We start from the raw sequence: 8,736 nt of genomic DNA, 5'->3' as shown, positions 1-8,736 counted from the left end.
GCTTGTTATCTGTTTTGTGGCTCTGCTCTACTCCTCATCAATCAGTGCGCTGATTTCAATTTCAATAGTTCAGTGGCTACAATAGGTTAGTACTGCAAGTGTCCTAGTATTGATAATAGCTATGCGTCTTTTGTTCAGATTAATTCACAAACTACTCAAGCCTTGTTCCTATATCATATGCGTGACACCGCAGCAAAATACTTGCAGCGCTAAGCTCGGCGGCTTATGTTCACATAAAGCTGCGTCCGCTAGTGATGGCATAAAACTGGGTGCTAGCCATGCTATCTCCAAAGTGCTGACTTTTAACCTGTACAGTGCTTTTTGGGAAATGTTTGCCTGCAGCTCTTCGCGAAAGTTGAACAGCGCTGAAATCTTGTGTTGACCGCCGGCGACTACCAGTGTTACTCGGCGCGTTAGTTCACATTTCACCACTGATAGCCTTGTGGTGCTTTCGCCGGTGCTGGCAGCGTATATGGGAAGACTTGTAGATTTGCAGCAGTAGGCCTACGACTAAATTCATCCGCATGATTGAAAAATAGTTATGAGGCAATAATTTGAACATTATTGACACTGCTTCAAGCTCAATATATTATATTTGTATATATATATATATATATACACCGGCGCATAAAATGTGGCTTGCCCAAATGCCGACAGCAATCAACTCAGGTGAGTTGTAGAAAAGTGCGCTATTGGGAACATCTAAGATCTTGAGGCGAGTGCTCAAACTTCTAGGTCTCTGGTAGGAGACCCGAGTTAGAGCAGAAATTACCACCCATATGGTTTAACCGGGGTGAGGAAACAAATTTTTATATATTTATATATATATGTATATATATGTATATATATATATAATAGAAGTATTAAGAGTAAAGTAAATTTTTAGTAAAAACGCTACAAATCTGTTTCATGTGATGCGCTCTTCTGGTGCGGTATATATATGTATATACCGGTATATATTTAGTATGTATTCAGTATATATAAGTTTTGAACGAATGTGTAGCATAAGAAGCAGGAAATCTTTTTCAACAATTTGTTTAAGCTAAGCTGCGAGCTTCCGAATACTTCAATTATGCATTGTCTGGACACACACAGAAATAACAAATACCTCTATTTGACAGTTAGAATGGTAAATATTGTGGATGATGATTAAAAAAATAATTTTGGCTCAAAAATCTTTTTAGAACTTCCACTACGTCAAGCACTCACCTAGTGTATATATATTGGGCAGTGCATAATCATTTTTATAGAAGGACTGTCTTACATAGTATGGTATCACACAAAAATGAACTAACAAAAATAAATAAAAAGGTATTGCAATGTGATGTCATAAATGTAAGAACAAAAATTTATACAAAGAAGACTTGAAACTAGTAGGTATATGTATACTTCTTAACTCTCTTTTGACGAAACAAAGATTTAGCAATACAGTTGTTGAATAAGTACAAAATAAAATCAAGGTTTGAGTTGATCTCAACCTAATTTCATTAGCCAATGTTGATAAAATCAAATACGTTTATGCGGATGGTTAAATATTCAGATTTTGTGAGCAGTTATGTGTAGTAGTACGCATATATAACTTTATATTGGCATTAATAACCATCAACAAAATGATATTCTTCATCAGATGCCAAAGTAAAAAATATATAAACCAGGAATTATTGAATAAGTTGAGCCAAACTTTTTTTAAGTTCATAATGTAATAGTACTGAAAGGAGATGATGCAAAAAGTGAAACAAAAAGTTTTCAAAAGTAAGGGTACTTATTAGACCACTGATTGGTGAGTTTAGTTGAATGATTTATTACTAATGACCGCAATGTAGCCTGATGTTGTAGCAGTAGCCTGTAGCTCAATGACAGGCACCTGTAACTTAATGTCAAACACCTGTAGCTCAATGACAGGCACCTGTAACTTAATTTCAAACACCTGTAGCTCAATGGCAGACATTTGTAATTAAAGAGTAAACCTAAAATTCAAGATTTTTTATAGTAAAATCCAATTTTATGATCATACTTACCATACAGTTACTATATGCTTAATTGTTCGAATTTAGCTTTTGGCGGACAAAAAAGCTTTCCTTGACCCATCCTTATCCGCTTCCGACTACGCAAGCTCAGTTTTGTGAGTCAACTTGCACGCAGAGAGAAGGCAACTCCCGTGGGGAGGAAGGGTGGGTCTATAGTAACTGTATGGTAAGTATGATCATAAAATTGGATTTTACTATAAAAAATCTTGAATTTTATTTCACATACTTCCATACAGTTACTATATGCTTAATAGAATCCCACAGACACAGGTGGCTGGGCAGGAGTTGTCTTGTATGGAATTCACTAAGTGGATTAAAATGTAAGGGTCAAAGGAGGGGATACTAAAGGGTATCACCCCGAACCCTTTTCTTCATAAGGTGTGATAGGAGGGGAAAACTCCTCACCCAAGGAATTTATCTACTCGTGGAGTGTCTGATAGTATGTACCAAAGGACCCAATCATCATGGTAGGGGTCTTGGGTATAAAGTGATAAGGGTGTAGATTAGAGCTTCAACACTTTATTAACGACCACCAGTGACTTAAATTGGGACAGGTCCCACGGTATATCTCTTTTATAGTGTCCCAGAAAGGACCACTTGCTTGACCATAGGCCAGTGGCTAAAATGTCATCAACATTATTATCATCTGAAATGAACATAGAGGCCGCTATAGCCCTAACCTCATGGGCAGTGGTTTCTGGTAGAGAAGACATATCTAAAACTTTATAAGAGTCTCTAATAGCACAACAAATCCATCTTGAAACAGAATCTTGAGTGATGGGTTTATGAGGTCTGATGTAAGACAGAAACAGCTTACCATTATTGTCACATAAATCATTAGTAACTGTCAGATATTCTAGTAATGTCAGATAAGGACACAGGTTTGGATTTCCTGGGTTAGCTCTAACGAGGATTTTCAGTTCCGGATCGCTTGCCTTCTGTGTCTTGGCCATAAAGCCGCGATTAACTCCGAGTTGGATGGTATCTTCAGAGATGTTGATGGACTCTCTAGTGAGGGCATGGATCTCTGATCTCCTCCTCCCAGTGCTCAGGGCTAGAAGAAACACGCATTTCAGGGATAGCGACCTGAAAAATAATACAAGTTATAAATTGTTGTGTCAGCACCAAGTTAATACAAGAGCTGTAACAAGCTGATAGAAAGCAACAAGCAAGCAGTATCAGTGTGTAGTGTGTACAACAAGCGTTGTAACATGCTGATAGAAAGCAGCAAGCGAGCAGGATTAGTGAGTATAAGACAACTAGAATTACCTCAAATCTGTGTTTGACTTAGAGAGGTGGTGGAGGATGACCGTGAGATCCCACTTTGGTAGTTGCCTTCTGATGGTTTTATGAGAGCAAGCAGCAAAGCCTCTCAGCATCTCCCTGATTATGTCCTCGGTCCCTGACGGGAAAGATCTACCTAAAGTATTGACCAGTGCAGCCTTGTAGCCTTTAATTGTACTCACTGACAGCTTTCTCTCCTCTAAGAGATAGATAAGGAAGTCAGTTACATCATAGATAGTGGGCTCGAGCGAATTTCTCTTCTCTCTAATACACCAATCAGAGTACACTTTCCATTTCCCATCATAGACGGCTGATGAAGACTCCCTGACGCATCTTGTGGCATAAAAGGCTGCTTTTCGAGAAATGCCTTCCTTGCATCTTGTCTGCTGGACAGCATCCAGGCGTGAAGTTGCAGTCTGTCTGTCCCCTGATGGTATACTCCGTTCTGTTTCAGGAGCTTCGCCATTGTAGGAAGTTCCAGCGGTCTGGATGCCAGTAGGCTTAACAGTCCTGTGAACCAACTCCGTCTGGGCCAGTTTGGAGCTATAATTATGATCTGACAATCTTGGGAATGGAGAATTTTCTTCAGCACCAGGGGAAGCAAGTTTATGGGAGGATACGCGTAACCCCACAGTCTGTCCCATGGTTGACTCAGTCCATCCACTCCTGCTGCCTGAAGGTCCTTCATAGAGCTGAAGTATATCGGTAGCTTGTTGTTCAACTTGGATGCAAACAGATCCACCATTGGAGTGCCCCATTGTTTGGAAATCATCTTGACCACCTGAGGGTGTAGAGACCACTCTGTTGGTGAAGTCACCTGACTCAACATGTCTGCGATAACATTCCGTTTGCCAGGCAGATGGCATGCCTTCAGTGTGATCTTCCTCTCGTCGCACCTGTGCAGGATTTCCCAGATTAGGGTACATAGCTGTGGCGATCTGGTCCCTCCTTGTTTCTTTACATAGGCTACGACTGTTGCGTTGTCTATCTGGCACAAGACCACTTTTCCGAGCAAACTCTTCTGAAAAGTTTGAAGGCACTTGTAGAGTGCCGAGAGTTCGAGAACGTTTATGTGGAATTTTCTTTTCTCGACTCCCCCCCTTCCTTGAGCTGTTTCCTCGCAGACTATATCTCCCCATCCTGAGGCAGAGGCGTCTGTGGGGTCTAGATTGAAGCCTAGGAATGTGCATACTTGTGTGGGATTTAGCATGCTCTTCTCGTATCTGATATGGAATCCCAGGTCCTGTAGCAGGTTGGTAGCGGTCAAAACCTGGGACTGTAAGACCTCCCTTGACTTGCTGTAGATCAGCCAGTCGTCTAGGTATGTTAACAGCGTCACACCCCATTGCCGTAGGTGAGGAGTTTGTATGTTGTCCAACTTGAATTTGGGGGCAGTGAGCCACTTGTTCGATCTGGATAAGTCTATAATTATTCTCAACTGCCCGTTTGTCTTCAGTACTGAGAATATTCGGCTGTAGAAACCCTCGTGGTCCCATGTGACAGGTTCTACGGCACCTTTGGACTCTAAAACCATTAGCTCCGATACCAAGTCTTCTGAGAGTGTTTGTGGTACTGGATAATTTAAAGGGGCTTTTGTGTTTAAACGTAAATCGTGTTTTAACAGATCTGTTAGCCAAGTAGAGGCACTGGGCAGATTGTTCCATACCTGCCAGTAACTGGTGAGACAGCCGCCTACTTTTTTTGACGGTCTTCTTGGGAATCTTAAAGGATTTGCCTTTCTGTGGAGCCTTTCCTTTACTTTGAAAAGTATACTTATCACCAGTGTCACCTTCTTTCCCTGATTTTGGTTGAGCTGGTTGTAGTGACCATTTTTGCTGCTTGACTATTGATATCAACGCTCTGTTGGATGCTGTCGATGCATCCTGTGAGGTCAAATCAGCCAACTTCCCTTCAAATAGTGGTGAATTAAGCGGCATGGCAAGCTTTAGCAAAGAAGACTTGGTGGCAGAGGAAAGAGCAGAGGTAGAGACCAACTGATCTCGCCTGACATGCACCAAATTAGCAAGTAAGCGTGCAAGCAAAGCAGCAGTATGGGATTGTGCAAGACATAAGCTCTCAATCGATCTGATGACTGCACCTGTATCACCCTGTTGCAAAAGCGCAACGGAGCTGCCAAGGACCCAGTCTGAATGGCTAGCAACAAGCATCAACTGCCTTGTAAGGGTCTCCATCTCCTCGATATATTTGCATGGAATGAGGGCTTTGTTAGATGCCTTACCCAGAAGAGCAGCGTCCTCGTCAGTGCGGCTGTAAGACGATTTGAGAGTGTCCCCCTGTACTTGGTAGTTTGATACATGGAACCCTCTTATTCTGGGATATTTTGATGTGAAGGCTTGTTTCTGGTGTTTGACCTCTTCTATGGCTGAAGTCATGACCTGAGACAAGGGCAGACTATAGTCTGTATCGTCATCATCTTGTGGTCTGTCTTGAGATAGCGTCTGTTCGGCGATGGTCTTGCTACGAGAACAGAAAATGTCATTATGTACTCATAAATATCTATTCACTAGATATATATCATGTACATCTATAAGACGATGTAACCACTATATCTATCATGATATCAACATGGAATATAACCAATATCAACTAGATATACATAGAAGCTACCATACCTCTTTACTTTGTGATCTGGAGGGGGTAGTATGGAATCCGGGAGTACTTCAAAGATGTTCCTTTTCAGCTCCCTCAAGGACATGTCTTTGCCATCTTCCCCTGTCCCGTTTTCATCATCAACGGTCACTGGTTGAGGCTGGTCTTCTGCTTCTTGATTGTCTGTCAAAGAGAAGAGAAGGACCTGACATATTCGTTAACAACAAAGTAACGAACCCCCTTCTCAAGTTTCAAGACACAACGGTACGGAAACTTGATCAAGGAGAGCCCTGACAACCCATTATAAACAGAGACCTTTCAGTTAGGTATTTCTGATATAACAGATATCCCACCGATAGCTCATAAGGAGGCTTACGCGTGTGCTCCGAGCTAAAGAGGGTGAGACAAGGAGATTCCGACCTGGGTATCCCCTTCCGAAAGGACAGGGCGAGGTTAGGTCGGATGCAAATCAACCGAGTCAAGTCAAGGTAAGAGAATGTCGATTTTGGAGTATAAAAGAACTTGTCCATCGACTACCCCTTGACAGGAAGGCAAGGGGTATCTGACATATTCGTTAACAACAAAGTAACGAACCCCCTTCTCAAGTTTCAAGACACAACGGTACGGAAACTTGATCAAGGAGAGCCCTGACAACCCATTATAAACAGAGACCTTTCAGTTAGGTATTTCTGATATAACAGATATCCCACCGATAGCTCATGAGGAGGCTTACACGTGTGCTCCGAGCTAAAGAGGGTGAGACAAGGAGATTCCGACCTGGGTATCCCCTTCCGAAAGGACAGGGCGAAGGTTAGGTCGGGTGCAAATCAACCGAGTCAAGTCAAGGTAAGAGAATGTCGATTTCGGAGTATAAAAGAACTCGTCCATCGACTACCCCTTGACAGGAAGGCAAGGGGTATGCTGTCCCTCTCAAGGAGGGACAAACATGATACGTACCTGCCATATTTAAAGCTGGAAACTGAAGAGAGAGAATTCTGTGAAACAGTGCGTGCTCCAACTTCAGTTGACGAACAAAAACTGAGCTTGCGTAGTCGGAAGCGGATAAGGATGGGTCAAGGAAAGCTTTTTTGTCCGCCAAAAGCTAAATTCGAACAATTAAGCATATAGTAACTGTATGGAAGTATGTGAAATAAAATTGGAAACTAAATCAAGCTGGCTAGCTGAGGTCTATTTGAGACATACAAGTAAATTACAACAGTATAAACTATAAAATTCTTTTGTTTTCACAAAAAGTGAAATGGAAAGAGTTAAAAAATTAATAGATGGAGAAAGCCTGGTTGGTCACAAAAAGGAAAGGAAAAAGGCATTGACAGTATTTCTTAAGATGAATATGTAAGCAAATAGAGCTGCTTGAAATAGCAATAAGATCTGCAGCAGATGCAAATATACTTTACATCCATTTGCTTTTTCTGTCAAGTTTTCTACTCAAGTTGAGGAACGACCATACAGCACTCAACCCATATGATAAGCACTTTTATTTTTGAGACCTGTTACTGATCTACTTCATGAAATCAATTCTAAAACAAACTGTTTTCTCGAGAAATGTACAATGGACCACATTATGATTATCATTAGCTACTAATCAAGAGAGGGCAACTCTGAAATTATTGTAGAACCCATATTTGCTGATATTATCATCGTCAGTAGGTCTTACATCAATATAATTGCGTACTGGCATTGCAAGAGGGTAATTTTAAAAATGCATTAATCCCTCCTTTTGAGCAAACAATCTCAAACCGTATTACGAAGAACTTTTCCATACATTAATTCTGTCTAAAAGATTTATTTGTGGCTGTCCCTTATTTTTAAAATAATAGACCTTCATGATTTTTAAGTTGAAACAAATTATTCGCTTAATGCTCCACCTCACACAAGCTTTTTTACAGTCTTTGATCAAGTTCTTTCTAATATCAGAGATAAAATAGTTTATTTCTATTTGCATTAAAACATTTATAACAGCAAAACAAACTATAATAGTGTATATATAGATGAAATTTTTGATAACCGGAAACCAGAGAAGTTCGTCGCTTCAGTAATTTTTACTATAATAAGAGCCGTGTTGATCTGTGTGAAGCCACGCTAAGAGGTTGGGAAGACATGCATTACGCAAGAGTTGAACTCAGACATTTAGTTTAGCAGAAAGGCGTGCTACCAACTATACCACTCACTTGACCACCTTGCTGCAGCATAGAATAATTGTACATATACTTATTACAGCTGATGACCTTTTGCAGCACATGGGACTACCAGCTTTTTGGCATACATATATATCCTTTAAACTTCCACTGATTCATGCATTTTCTCTAGCCTTGTGCACAACAAGGTAGAGAGAGGAGAACTCCCCATATTACACCCAATCATGAAATGTCTCACTTAAAATGTTAATGCTGTTGATTTTGTAGTTTTACCATAGCAGACATATTGTTACTCATCTTCTGTTTTACTACCACAAGAAGCTGCAAGTGTAAGTGAAATTTTCTTCTTTTAGCTAAGGAGAGCATCTTGATTTTTGTTTCCCCGCAAGACTGCCAACCTCTATGGACACCGGTAGCTAGGTACTTTGGAGCTGGTACAGTTGTAGTGTATTTAGGTTTGTGGGAACATTTAAAGGCCCTTTTAGGCCATGTTCAAATGAAACAATCTGTTAACACCCTGTTGCTAAGCAAAGTCTTTGTCAGTTAAGTTTATCAAGTCTGCACCTGCACATATTTTAGCAAAATATCTAGTTTTTATATGTAACCTATTGTATTATTAAACTGTGTGGAGCCTAATACCAGCTCCAAACTGGTATCCC

Source organism: Watersipora subatra, chromosome 3 (genome assembly GCF_963576615.1).
Source record: "Watersipora subatra chromosome 3, tzWatSuba1.1, whole genome shotgun sequence".
Lineage (NCBI taxonomy): Eukaryota > Metazoa > Bryozoa > Gymnolaemata > Cheilostomatida > Watersiporidae > Watersipora > Watersipora subatra.
Note: the sequence above shows the minus strand (reverse complement) of the source record.